Source organism: Ambystoma mexicanum, chromosome 9 (assembly GCF_040938575.1).
Source record: "Ambystoma mexicanum isolate Mex_15411 chromosome 9, UKY_AmexF1_1, whole genome shotgun sequence".
Taxonomy (NCBI): domain Eukaryota; kingdom Metazoa; phylum Chordata; class Amphibia; order Caudata; family Ambystomatidae; genus Ambystoma; species Ambystoma mexicanum.
The window spans coordinates 518,493,265-518,506,955 of NC_090931.1; positions in this window are offsets into that span (position 1 = coordinate 518,493,265).

Here is a 13,691-nt window from a genome sequence, read left to right on the forward strand (position 1 = left end):
CAGAGTTTGATTGGTCCTCTCGGTTTGTCCGTCGGTCTGAGGGTGGTGACTGGTCGATAGTCTCACATCAATTTGAGCCGACCGACAGCAACTTCGCCAAAAATGAGAAATAAATTGACTACCTCGATCCGAAATTAGAACCGAAGGAAAACCGTGCAGTCGGACGATGTTTTCGAGAAATTCTCGGGCCAGAGTTGCTGCTGTTGGCAAGCCTTTGAGCGGAATGAAATGCGCCATCTTGGAGAATAAGTCCACGATTACTAGAATCGTATTGTATCCGGAGCATGGAGGTAGATCGGTGATGAAGTCCATAAAAGCGTATGCCAAGGGCGAGGTGGGATGTCAATAGGGCGTAAGAGGCCTGCTGGTCTTTCCTTTTGACTCTTGTTTTGGGCGCATACTCCACAGGACATTATAAAGTCTCTGATATCTTTTTTCCAAGACGGCCACCAGAAGTAGCGCTTGATCTTTTCTGAGGTCTTGGCTATACCGGGATGACCTTCCATTAAAGAGTCGTGATAACAAGAGATTACTTTTTTCTGTAAATCTGTGCTGGGTAGGTATAATCGTTCTTGGAAATACAATAAGTTGTCCTTTACTGCAAAGTCCTTTCCCTGCAGATGCCAATTCTGTATATCTGCTGGAGTTACAAGTTGCCTGGCTTTATCCTTAACTTCCTCTATGGATTCTGTGGCGATTACACCCAGAATTCTTTGTTCGGGAATGATTGGTACAGGTTTAGGGTTGATCAAGTGTTCTTCCACTCCCATCCGAGAAAGGGCATCGGCTTTACCGTTCTTTGTACCTGGTCGATAGGTAATTATGAAGTCAAACTCGGCAAAGAATAATGCCCAACGGAGTTGTCTAGAGGATTGGGCTTTTGCGGTTTTCAAATATTGCAGGTTTCGGTGATCCGTAATCACAGTAACGGTGTGTCGGGCCCCCAGCAGATAATGCCGCCAAGCCTTAAAGGCAGACTTGATAGCCAGAAGTTCCTTGTCAGTAATCGTGTAATTGACTTCAGGAGGCGAGAATTTGCGGGACCAAAATGCCACGGGATGCAACTGATTGGTTACCGGGTCCTTTTGTGATAGAACTGCCCCCATGGCAAGGCTTGAAGCATCAGTTTCCACGATGTAGGGGAGTTCGGGGCGAGGGTGTTTTAAGATTGGTGCAGAGATAAATTTAGTCTTCAAATCCTGGAAAGCTTGTTCCGCCTCGGTAGACCATTCAAAACGTTTGTTTTTCTTTAACAAGGCAGTGATGGGCTGGACTATTCGAGAGAACTCGGGGATAAACCTGCGGTAAAAGTTAGCGAAGCCTAACATGCTTTGTACACCTTTTACGGAGGATGGTGATGGCCATTTGAGAACTGCATCGACCTTCTTTGAATCCATACGCACCCCGCCAGGTGATAATATGAATCCCAAGAATTCAACTTCAGTCACGTTGAAAACACATTTTTCCAACTTAGCGAAAAGTTTGTGTTGACGCAATCTTTCGAGGACCATTTTCACGTGTTTCCGATGTTCAGATTCCGATGAAGAATAAACGAGGATGTCGTCAATGTAAACAACAACACATACATCTATGAGCTCTCTGAGGACATCGTTCATAAAATATTGAAAGGCGGCCGGGGCATTGCAAAGTCCGAAGGGCATGACCTGATATTCAAATAGCCCATACTTGGTGCGGAAGGCCGTCTTCCATTCATCGCCCTCTTTTACTCGTACCAAGTGGTAAGCTCCTCTAAGATCCAGCTTTGTATATATGCATGCTTTTCTGACTTGGTCCAGGAGTTCAGGGATCAAAGGTAATGGATATCTATTCTTAACGGTGATCTGGTTCAGGGAGCGATAATCGATACAAGTTCTAAGGTCTCCTTCCTTTTTTGGAACGAAGAACAAAGCTGAAGAAGCAGGGGACTTGGAAGGACGAATAAACCCATTTGCCAGGTATTGATCCAGGTATTGTCGAAGGTGAAGGTTCTCAGGCTCGGTGAGGGCATAAATTCTACTACAAGGAGGAGTAGATCCAGGTATCAGGTCTATCTGGCAGTCATAAGACCTATGAGGAGGTAGAGAGTTAGCCTGATCCTTCCGGAAAACATCTTGGTATTCTAGGTATTCGGGAGGTAACTGGGGAGTCTCTGAAGAAATTGCGGCCAGTGCAACACCAGGTGGAGGGTGACAAGTAGAGACACATTCTGGAAACTGGACCGTTCTTGCTCGCCAATCGATCAGAGGATTGTGTTTCTCTAACCAAGGTATTCCTAGAATAATCTGAAACTGAGGGGCCTTGATCACATCGAACACGATCTTCTCATGGTGTCCATCTTGACTTACTAGCGTCACTTCTTGAGTGGTATGCGTTACTGGCCCGGAGGCTATCTCCGTACCATCCACCGTAGTAATGACGTCCTTTACAGCCTTGGGACAAAGAGTTAGATTCATCCTCAAAACCATTTCATGATCCACATAATTGCCGATGGCACCGCTGTCGACGTAAGCTTCAATTGCATGTAATCGATCCGGATTATCAGGGCTAATGAGGACCATAGGTATCACGAAATGCGAGGTTACGGAACTGGTTTTTACGCTCGGCAAGAGGACCTCTATTCTTGTCGGGCAAGGTCGTTTCCCTGCTCAGAGTTTGTAACTTTGGTAACTGCAGCTCCTACTGCCTTCTTGGCAGGGTTCACCGGACAGTCTCGAAGAAAGTGCCCTGAGTTTCCGCAATATAGGCATAATTGCAACTGTTTCCTCCTTTCCCGCTCCCGTTGTGTTAGAGGACCTTTCAGACCCCCTATTTGCATGGATTCCCCGGAGTCTACTCCTTTGGAAGGAGTTGGCGGTTTGGAAAATACTCGAGCATCAAACTTGGAACGATCGGCCTTCCTGTTCTGCAGCCTGTGATCTATTTGAACGACCAAGTCTATGTAATCCGAACAGTCTTGTGGGGGATTCACTACTTGGGCTAAAACGTCTTTGAGCTCTCCACGTAGACCTCTATAAAACAGCGTAATCATTTTGTCCTCAGGCCATTGAGTTTCCACTATTAGTCTATTGAAAGATGCAATATAAGCCAAAAGGTCTTGATTACCCTGTTGCAACGAAAGAAGCTCATTGTCCAAGGCCTGTCCCTGTGAATGTCTTGCGAACAGTTTTTCCATACTAAGCTGAAAGGCTTGAAAATCATGGAGAACCGGATCATCTTGATGAACTAGAGGGATCGACCAGTCTGCCGCATTGCCACTAAGGTACGAAAGTACAAAAGCTACTTTAGCTTGATCAGTTGGAAAGGCTGCTGGCCGGCATAAGAAGTGCAACCGGCACTGATTGATAAATACTGCAAACCTCTTTGGGTCACCAGAAAATCGCTCGGGCGGAGCCAGAGGTACATTCCCAGGTAGGTTGATCTGCACTGGATTCATAGAGGATGTTGAAGGAAGATTTGCCCCTGATGCGGGTAACGGGGTCTGTCCGGCTTGTGACTGTAGCACTTGTCTAGCAAGATTGTCTGTTCTCTCCTTGGAAATAATTAGTTCCCTTCTTAGAGCATTCGTTTCCTGACGAGTTGCATGCACTTCTGCCCTTAGTTCCCCAAGTAACCGGGCTAGGGGGTCAGTATCCGAGGTTTCCATAGCGCCTGGGCGAGAGTTTTGCGGTAGGCTTTGCGTTCTGTAACGCTCACCTGATTCTCGCAGAGGCGCCGGTCTTGACTGGGCGACTACCGTATCTTCAAAGGTGATGTGTAGCACCCGGTTGGCTCTTTGGGCTGGACCTCTGTGCACTGTATGCCTGACGTGTAGAGTAAGATGTCTGCAGATAGAAAATATGGGGTTAATGAACTGGGGTTATTGGGGTGTCCCTATCTCTTTCCTCTTCTCCTCTCCTGTAGACCCCAAAGGTTAACGCTCTCACCTTAGGTAAGTGAATGCCGAGCTCTCCATCTGCCTCGGGGCAGGGTGCTGTAGCCAGTTTCTTCACTGGATAGGTAGCGCAGGCCTCTTGACTTCAGAGGACTGCTGTCCGTCGTTTACTGCACGAACGGTAAGTTTCGAGTCATTCAAATGTCTTTTTAAAGTCTTTAGTAATGATGTCTCTTGTTTTGCAGAGTTCCAGCGATGGCGGATGACGGGCTGAAGTGAGTTGAAGATGGAGCCCGTGTGATGAGTAGAAGCGCCTGGAAGCACGTGAGTAAGCGCTTGTTGCCTGCTTCACGATGCGCTCTAACTGTCTTTTTATTTTGCAGGTACGAGTTCGGAGCGGCTGCAGGGTGCCGGAATACCCACTGGATTAGATTTGGAAAGGAGTAAAGGCACGTGAGTATTAAAGTTCCCCAATGTCTTTAAACGCACCTTGTTTTGTCTTTCAGATGCGGATGCAGCGCCGAAGGCCTCCGGAGCGTGCAAAGAGTTGGTAAGCTTTTGTCTTTCAGATGCCGGAATGCAGTATGAAGACCTCCGGAGCGCACAAAGAGTAGGTAAGCCTTTGCCTTTCCGATGCCGGAATGCTAACCTGTTCTTTATTGTCTTTATAGGTGTTGCTGAAGACTGGATTCAGGATGGTAAGCCTTTGCCTTTCAGATGCCGGAATGCTAACCTGTTCTTTCTTGTCTTTATAGGTGTTGCTGAAGACTGGATTCAGGATGGTAAGCCTTTTTCCTTAGGCCCAGGACTGGATGCAGAAGACACGATGAGCGTCCTGCTGCAGAGGGTGCAGAATAACGCAAAGCAAGATTCATCCACCGGGTGTGGTTTAAATAGCCTCCTGTAGTGCTTAGGTGTCTCCTTCCACAGCCACGCCTAAGTAAGAAAAGAGTTCCTGGTAAGAAAAGAGTTCCTGCCTTCCAGAAGAGTTCCAGTGTTCTAAATCTAGGGAGTGGCTCCAGCCCCACCCAACAGGAAAAGTAGTTCCAAACAGAAGAGGATCAGAGGCTCAACTGGCAGGCAAGTAAGCAGCATGGTCTGCTGCAGGTAAGTCCACCCAAGCATTATGAGCCCGGCGCTTCCAGCGCTGGGACTGGGCATATTTATGAGCCTGGTGCCACTGGCGCCAGGACTGGGTCCAAAAGGTCCCAATTGGGACTGGTTGGCACTCGGAACCTGGGTTATGGATCTGCTTCCAAGGGAGTTGGGAAAACCCTGACCTTTTGGAAGCAGAGATCATGACATTGGCAGAGGTACCAGACAGGGATGCCCATGGTCCCCCATGCTGTATTTGTTTGTTTGGTTGTATGTTTATTTTATTTATATAGCGCACCAGACCCTGGAGTAAAAGGGCGCTTACAGACAAGTTACAGAAGGCACAGTATATGTAGAATTTACAGTTATACAATCTGTGGAGGTAATATACAATATATACAGTCAGTGTAATTAGGGTAAACAATTGAAACATTTGAATAGTATGTACAGTATATACAGTATGCATGGTCTTAGTCGGGCTGAGGATTAGTTTATTGTTTGTCCAGTAGCCAACCAATGACAAGCTTCCTAAACATATGGAGTGAGGGGGCAGACTTGATGTTCAGCGGTAGGGAGTTCCAAAGTTGAGGGACGAGGACCGAGAAGCTTGAGCCACCAGCTTTTTTGGAGGAGAATCTGGGCACCATGAGGCAGAGTGTGTTGGCGGATCTGGTCATTCTGGTTTTAGGTTTCAATGAGAGTTTGTTGGTAAGATAGGGGGGGCGAGGTGGTTTAGGGCTTTGTATGTGAGGCAAAGAGTTTTTAAGTCGATTTTTTGTTGAATGGAAAGCCATTTGCAGGAGATTCTGATGGGGGAGATGTGCTCTCTCCTAGGGATGTTTAATGCTGCGCGCAGCGCATTGTTTTGGATAACTTGGAGTTTATTAATTATGGCTTGGTTAAAGGCTGTTACAGTAGTCAAGCTTAGATTGTATGAGCGCTCTCGCCAATGTGAGGCAGCTATTCCTGGATAGAAAAGGTCTGTAAACTCTGATTAGTTTTCCCGGTGTAGGCGGTAGTAGAGGCAGTCATGTTGACTTGTTTTGAAAGGTTGGTGTTGGCGTCAAGATAGAAGCCTAAGGTTTTGACGTGTTTGGCAACGGAGATAGTGTTGCCATCAATGGTGATGTTGGAATAAACAGGGCTATGTTTCTGTAGATTATTAGGAGAGCCGACCAGGAGAAGTTCTGTCTTCTCATCATTCAGGCAGAGGCCATGTGTGGCCATCCATGCCTGAATGATGGAGAAAATGTTGTTGATCCTGGTGACGTCAGCCAGGTAGTTGCCAGAGATGGTGAGGAGTATCTGGGTGTCGTCTGCATAGTTAGTGTAGGTGACACCCAGATGGTCCAATGTTGTCGAAGAGGGGTTTTGTAAAAATATTGTAGAGGGTGGGGGAAGACACAAGATCCTTGCGGGATGCCACAGGTGATGGGGACTGCTGCAGCTGCCAGTGAAAAGACTCTCATAGTTCTATTGGTTAAGAAAGATTGTATCCAGCTGACAGCTGAAGGTGAGAAATGGGCGGCAGATGAGAGGTGGTTGCATAGTATTTTATGATCGACCAGGTCGAAAGCTGCTGAGAGGTCGAGAAGGAGTAGTATGGACGCTTTTCCTTTGTCTTTGATGTCATCAATCTGACTTTTGAGGTCAACAAGGGCGTTTCAGTTCCATGTTGAGGTCGAAAGCCAGATTGACGTAGCCCTAGTAGTTGATTGGAATCTAGGTATTCCTGAATTTGTAAGTATGCAACTCTGTCAAGGAATTTCAGCAGGAAGGGGACTGTGGTGATCGGCCTGTAGTTTTTGGGAATGGCTGGGTCTAAAGATTGTTTTTTGAGGAGGGGGAGAACCCATGATTGTTTCAGATTGTCAGGTATAGAGTTGGTGGAGAAGGATAGCTTTATGAGTTTGGAGATGAAGGGAGAGAGGTCTCTTGCAGCATCTTTGATGATCTGGGCAGGACAGCTATCCCCTTTGCAATTCGAAGGTTTGAGAGATGCTATGATCTTTTGGACTTCCGGTATGGTGACCTGTTTGAATGTGAAACCAGCGGAGGTATTGGTAGGGGTCGATATGCTAGGGGTAGAGAAGTTGCTATTAGATAGTTGTAGTCGTTTAGCCTCAATTTTAGTTTGGAGGCCAGAGATTTTGTTGGCAAGGGCATTTTGGATGCCGGTGCACCAGGGTTTGTCTTTTAGGCAAGTGTCTGTAGGTGGGTTGGGGTTTTCTAATTCCTTCAAGATGGCGAAGAGTTCTTTAGTAGAGGATCCTGCCTTATCAATTCTCACATTGCAGGCTTCCTTCTTAGTTCGGATTATCTCTTTTTTGTAGTGGGAGGAGATGGTCATCAGATTTGTTTTGTTTTCGGCTGAGGGAGTGGTTTTCCATAGGGTTCCCAGCTTGGCTTTCTGTTTTCTGAGGATTTTGAGTTCAGGTGTGAACCAAGAGTTCAGATGCGCTCTAGGTTTGCCTTTACGTGACTTGAGTGGGGCCACAGCGTCGATAGCGTTTGACATGGCGTCATTGTAAGTGCTGACTAGGAGGCTGAGATCAGCAGTGGTTGGGAGCGAATTAAGGAGGGGGAGAACGAGTGGTGTGAGGGTGTCTGCTGTGCTGTTGCGCTTATTTCTGGTTAGACAGGCAGGTGCGAGCAGGGATTGTTTGGGATTGGGATTGTTAATACTGATGTCGAAAGGTATAAGGAGATAGTCTGTCCATATGAGAGATTGGGGTGTTTTGCAAGTGATGTTGCAATTGTGGGTTGTGACCCAGTCGATGGTTCTGCCTTTTTGATGTGTTGGTAGTGTGATGATTTGAGTATAGTTGCGTTCTGCTAGGGCGCTGGTGAGGGATGATGCGTGCGTATCATTAGGGTCGTTGTACCCGAGGTTGAAATCTCCTAGAATGATGTTTTGTGAGGAAGGCTTGGAATTCTCGGCTATTAATGAAGTGATATCTTCCTCGAATGTGCCTGTGGGACCTGGGGGTCTGTATATAAGTTGCATGTTGATTGAGCTCTTAGGGGTGGTTTGTATTTTGATAGAGAGGTGCTCACATGATTCAAGTGGAAGGGAGGTGATGGATCTGAGGTCAAGTGAGGATTTGAAAATGAATGCTACACCTCCTCCGCAAGCATTAACTCTATCCACTCTGTGGATGGAATAGTTGTTAGGAACGGCAAAGATTAGATAAGGTCTGTTTGCCTCGTGTAGCCATGTTTCTGTAATAGCAAGGAGGTCGAGATCTGCTGAGAGGATGATGTCGGCAATTTCAGTGGGGTGAGCGACAAGGGATCTGACATTGAGTAGTGCGCCTTTTAAGGGTGCAACATTCGTAGTGTTGCTATCTTTCTTGTTGGTTTCCTTGATATTAGGTGTGGTGGGCGACTTGCTGGGTGTGGAATGGAGTCTCGAGCCTAGTCTATTGTTGCGGGTGGGAAGGTCCGGGTTGGGTGATAGCTGGTAGCCTGGTGGTATGGGCTGGTTAGTGTTCGTGGTAGTGTAATCATACTTAGGAGGGCTAAGAGTTTTGAGCAGTGTGTTATCTGGAGTAGGGCTAAATTTGGTCGCAAGATGACTGTGGGTAGTAGGGGGCAAGGGTGGTAGGGTGGGCAGGAATGGAGTGAGACAAGAAATAGGGAAGTGTCTTGGGCAGCCCAGTTTGGCTAGTCCGTTGCTCAGTGATATGTAGCTGTTAGAGCTGCAGGGTATTGTTGTTGTTCAGGACACTAAAAGGGAACATAATGAGAATGAGCCAGGGGAGCATAGTTATGAATATAGATAGGTTAAGGGCTGGGTGCAAGCACATGGGTGCTGTAAGCAGTTACAGCCAGCTGCAACTTAACTTTGCTGATGTAATGCAGGGGAGTAGGCTAATTCAGATTAGGCTGGTGTATTGCAAAATGGGCACGTTCAACTTGGTTGTAGCAATGCCAGGATGGGCGGATTCAAATTTGCTGATAGATACAAAAATGGGCTAATTAAATGCAAGGCTATGCAGATTCGACTTTGCTAATAGATGCAAAACATGGGCTGGTTAAATGCAAGGCTATGCAGATTCGACTTTGCTAATAGATGCAAAAATGGGCTGATTAAATGCAAGGCTATGCAGATTCGACTTTGCTAATAGATGCAAAAATGGGCTAATTAAATGCAAGGCTATGCAGGTTCAATTTTGTTAATAGAAGCAGAAATGAGCAAATTCAACTTTGAAGCACAGTGGGCGAGTAAATCAACTTTGCTAATTAGATACAGACAAATGCAGCTTTGCTGATATGTGCATGAATTAAATGCAAAACTATACAGAATCAACTATGCTAATAGATGCAAAAGATGGGCGAGTTCAGCTTTGAAGCACATTTGGAAAGTGGGCTAATTCAACTTTACTAGTTAAGACAAAGTTGGGCGGATTCATTTGCTAATGCAATGCATGAGAGGGCTAGCGTAGTGTAACTAGCATGGTTAGAACATGGGTTAGTTGGCTAATGCATAGACATAGATTTTGTGCGTAGCACCGATCAGTAGGGGCCAATTAAGTAAGTACATTGCAAGGGTTAGCGAGTATAGAGAGCATTGGGGCGGGTGTGGGTGCAGTGAGACAGTAGTCCGAAGTACAAAGGTAGTGAAGCTGCATGGAATTGTTCGTCGTATGCATAGTATGACTCGTAGCTGTAATGGGCGATTGGTTGCTAGAGCCAGTAGGCTGCTTGTAGGTTCATTGATTCGGAGGCAAAGGGAATAGACTCACTGTGATGTGGAGCGCTGGATCGAGGGAGGCAGAGAAACGTATTCAAAGTGCCAGCATCAAAGGTGGGCAGTGCTGTAGTGTGGGAGTATCACTTATCCTAGTTATGAAAGGTGCGACATCGGAGAGGCAGGGGCCGTGGCCCTTGGCGCAAAGGCGTAGACAGGCTTGAAGACAGGCACAGTGCCCTCGATGAGTGCCTTGGATGTGGTTGGCTGTAAATCCGGGATTTCGTTCCAATCACAGTGCGCACAGTGCACAGGGGCCGGGTGGGTGGCTGTGAGGATGGCGGTCAGCCATCTTTGAAGGTGGCAAGCCTCGTGGCTTGTAATGGAGGTAAATGCACTCACAGTGCAGTTCGGGGGCAAAATCAGGTGATATTGGGGCAGCTAGCCCAATCCATAGGCGGCGCTGATATAATTAATCAAATCGCCGTACTTTTGTGCAGAAAAAAGCATTTACGCTGCTGGCATCAGAAAAGCAGCTGAGGAGGCATATAGCCTACCTTACATCTGGTAGGCATCGATCCTGTAGCCTACTGCTCCTGTAGTGTATGGAGGGAGCTCCTGCTCCTACAGGCTTCGAGTCCAGAGTCTATATTTTAGCCTTGGAACCCCTGGCGATTTATTTAAGGCAGCAATATGATGCAATAGGTATTGTCGTCGGGGAGACACCACATTTAATCTCATTATATGCAGATGACATGTTACTGTATTTGCGCTACCCAGAAGAGAACCTCCAATATATACTGGAAGTGATGAAGAGGTTTGCAGAACTATCAGGTATAGCTGTGAACCCCAGTAAGTCCTGCATGTTCCTGTTGGGTAGATATAGAGGGCTCCCGTTAGAGAGTTTGCCGGTCCTACAGATACCGTGGGAGGTCACAACTTTCAGATATCTTGGGGTAGACATATATTATACTCTAGAAGCCGAACATAGGCATAACACGGAAAGAACGGTTAAGAAACTGGAGAGTAGCATGGAGTTTTGGGCAAAACTTGGCAATTATGGGACGAGGGGCGATGCTCAAGATGGTGGCATTGCCCAGATTGCTTCACTGCTTCGCAAACATCCCATACTCAATACCCAGGAAATTCTTCACTAGGTTGGACGGCATGTGTAGGGAATTTCTATGGCACGGGATGAGGAACAGGGTAGCCCTGTGGAAACAACAAAATCCACACGAGAAAGGAGGCATTAAATTACCAAACTGGGAAGTCTATTATATAGCAAGCCAATTACAACACGTAGTCAAATGGCACTCTGAGGAGCCTACCGTAGAACACTGGCCGCTTCAGAGGGACCGCGCCCCATATTTTCTACAAGAAATTATATGGTTGCCCAAGCAGGAGTTGGGAGGTCGCCCGGGCATGTTGGGTCTTGGGTGGGGAATGTGGCAAAGGGCATGCCGATTAATGGACAAGCGATCCCTGTGCTCCCCACAGATCCCGCTGGTCACAGTGGTGGGAAGAGAAAAGCAACTGAGGTTGATGATTAGGAAGCACTGGGAACCGGCGGGGATAGCAACAATGGGGGATGTGTGGCAGGAGGGGAAGATACTGGAATTCAGGGAGCTGGTGGAACAAATGGGGTTGAGTGCGGGGAAATATATTACGTATCACGGGGTGGTGCGATGAATTAAAGATACCTGGTCCAAAGTGGAACTGGTAGAGGAACTGGACACCACTTTGGATATGATATATGATATAGCAGAAGGAGGACACGAAACGTCTAGAGTGTATGAGATGATAATGTCTCAAGTGGGCAGGGAGGTGGTGCAACTTAGACTGGACTGGGAAGAAGAAGTAGGGGTCCCGATGAGTGATGGGATGTGGGAGAGAGCACAAGGATATCATAAAAAAGTATCGAGTAATGCTAGGCTGCAGCAGATACAGTTGTATGTAACTCATAGGGCATAACTGACACCAAAAAAGATAGTTAAATTTAAAAATGCTGGACGCCAAGTGTGCCCAAAATGTAATGAGGAAAATGCAGGAATGGTGCATATGTTCTGGGCGTGCCCATTGATAGAGAGATACTGGGGAGACATAGCACAGAAAATGGAAGACAAGAGGATCCGCATGAAGGTGGATACTGCGTGGGCCTGTTTGCTAGGAGGGTTCCCCTGACCGCGTAAGCTTAAACATGTAAGCAAATTGAAAGATTTAGCGTATGTCCTGGGAAATGGAAGGATTGCGATGGGCTGGAAAGCATGTCATAGGCCCATAGTGGAAACGTGGTGGAGGGATTTGCAGAAGTGGGCGGAGGCGGAAACAGTGGTACGGCAGGAAGCGTGTAAAGGGGAGACAGAAGAAGAAGCCGGAGACCTATTGGGTTGGAGGCAACTGATAGCTGAACTGTTTGGCCCCTCGCATGATGGACCAAGTGATGGTGACTCAACGAGCGCTGCTGGAGATGAATCCCCACCACAAGAGGTGGAGACTGGAAATGTGGGGGGGTAGGCTCGGGAGGGGGGAGGGACGGGGAAATACATTGGGCTGGAATACAACGATGTATGAGTATTTGTGAGTGACATTACGCATCCACTGTAAGTTTGGTTTGTTATTTTGTTTTTTGAATAAAATCAATAAAATCGTTTTTTAAAAAAAAAAAACTTTGCGCACGGCTACAGGCCGAATGGCTGGAGGGACTTTCACCAAATTTGCAGCAGGAGCAGTGGCTTGGGTCAGAAAGTGTGTTTTTTGTGTTTGGTGGAAATCCAACCAGTACTTTTGTTGCAAAGAACTGAAATGTACGTCCCAAAAAATTAGTGATATCTGGGTCTGCTGTGCTGAACCATTTCCCTGTTCGCTCCGCGGACTAAAGTCTCATTGGCCTGCTGTACGCTGTGAAGTCGGCGAACATTAGACAAGGCCAGTGGTTGGCTGGAGGGAAGCATGCTGTGCGTCAAAGTTTTTGGGAAACGCTGCCATGGTGTATCGGAGGATAGTGTTGTGTGTGGCAAGTCTCTAAACCATTGTGTGCATGCCTGGGCCTCTTGTATGTAGCATTGTGCGCACTTAAATTAGTCATATCTGGGTCCGCTCCGGTGTCCCATTTCCCTGTTCACTGCGCGGTCAAAATCTTGATTGCACTGCAGTGTGCAGTGACGGGATGTGTGTCAAAAGTGTTCCATGACGGCGGCATGTTGTATCGGAGGACAATGCAACAGTGAAAGGGCCTGAAAAACATAGTGTACAGCATCTGGTGGTGGGAAGAAAGGATGGAAAGGGTGCAGGAGTGAGAAGTGCTTCATGTGATACATCCCATGAGAAGAGGATGGTGGTGTGCCAGCGCTATCCGTGCATGCTCCGCCAATGCGCAGATACCTCAACAGGCAACAATCTTGTGTGGTCATTGCAGACAGTCTTCGTTATGGCATGCCAGCTGCAGCGGCAATGTCTTTCTGTGATGAGTGGTGACCGGCACATTTGCAGAAGGGGAGTGCATTTCACGAGACATGAGGATTTAAACATAGCGTGTACTATGGTGTGCTGTGTGAGGCAAGCCCGTAGCCCGTTCGATGCATGGCTGCAGCCCTAGAACAGAAAAGTATGTTCACTGGTTGAAAAGGTATGTCCACTCGTTGAAAGTAGGTGCCACATTGTTGCTTTTTGTGTGTGGTTTGGCTGCAGTGCACACAATGTTGGTTGCATGGGTGTGGTGATTGGTAGAACAACCTACAGTTGTCGGTGTATGGGTGGAGATTCTGCAGTGACCAGTCGTGCAGTGTGTCCACTGGGTGCACTAACGGAATAGTGTACATATGGAAGAGGTCACGGTGCAACTGGTTCTTATATGTGCTTGCGTAGTGTGCGTTGCGCAGATTACTAAGTGTTGCAGTGCGCTACGCACCATTGGTTCTATGCACATACTAGTGTGTTGGGAGCAGGCCCAATGTTGTCAAGATTGTCTTGTTTGGCTGGCATGCTTATAATGCTTTGTGATTGGAAGTGGGTAGCAGTGCCAAACACAGCAAT